Below are 851 nucleotides of genomic sequence, written 5' to 3' on the forward strand. Positions count from 1 at the left end.
GAGCCTTTCTGCCGCCAGGGCTTGCGGCCGCCGCCCCGCACCTCGGCCCGGGTGCGCACGCGGGCGTGGCTCTGGGGACAGACACACGGACATTGGGGACAAACAGGGACAGACACACGGACACGGTCACCCCTGAGCCCCCCGCCCTGCACCTCGGCCTGGCTGAGCACCCGGGTACGGCTCTGGGGACAGACAGGGGGACAAACGGGACACAAACATTTTCTGCCCCAAATCCCCCCTTTTCCCCCCCGAGCCCCCTCCCCACACTCACAATCCTCCTGAAGTTCTTCTGCCACGTGGCCACCGTGTGCAGGATGTCCAGCCTGGGGACACAGGAGGGGACACAGGAGGGGACACTGACCCAGAGCCCCCCGGGGGTGTCCCCAGCGTGTCCCCAGAGCCCCCCCGCGTGTCCCCACCTGGGGGTGACGGCGAAGACATCGGGGTGCAGGTCGGCCAGGCCCCGCAGCGTGTCCTGGGGGTGGCGCAGGGACCCCACCCAGGCCTGCACGGGGGACAGTGGGGACGGCACGGGGACACTGCAGCTCCGCAGCACCGGGGATGCCACCGGGGATGGCACCAGGGGCTCCTCTGGGGACAAGGGGACACGTGGGGACACTGGGGATGGGGACAGCGGGGACCCTCACAGGGTGGCCCTGGCATCCCCCAAAGCACGGACAGCAAGCTCTGATGTCCCCAGGGTGATTCAGGTGTCCCCAAGCCCGAGGTGGCCCTGTCCATGATGTCCCCATGATGGTCCTGGCTGTCCCCACCCACACGGCCACCCCCTCCCCGCTGTCCCCAGGGTGTCCCCAGGCCCCCCACACTGTCCCCCGCCCCGCACTCACCCC

The sequence above is a fragment of the Geospiza fortis genome, unplaced genomic scaffold (genome assembly GCF_000277835.1).
Source record: "Geospiza fortis unplaced genomic scaffold, GeoFor_1.0 scaffold2674, whole genome shotgun sequence".
Taxonomy (NCBI): Eukaryota; Metazoa; Chordata; class Aves; order Passeriformes; family Thraupidae; genus Geospiza; species Geospiza fortis.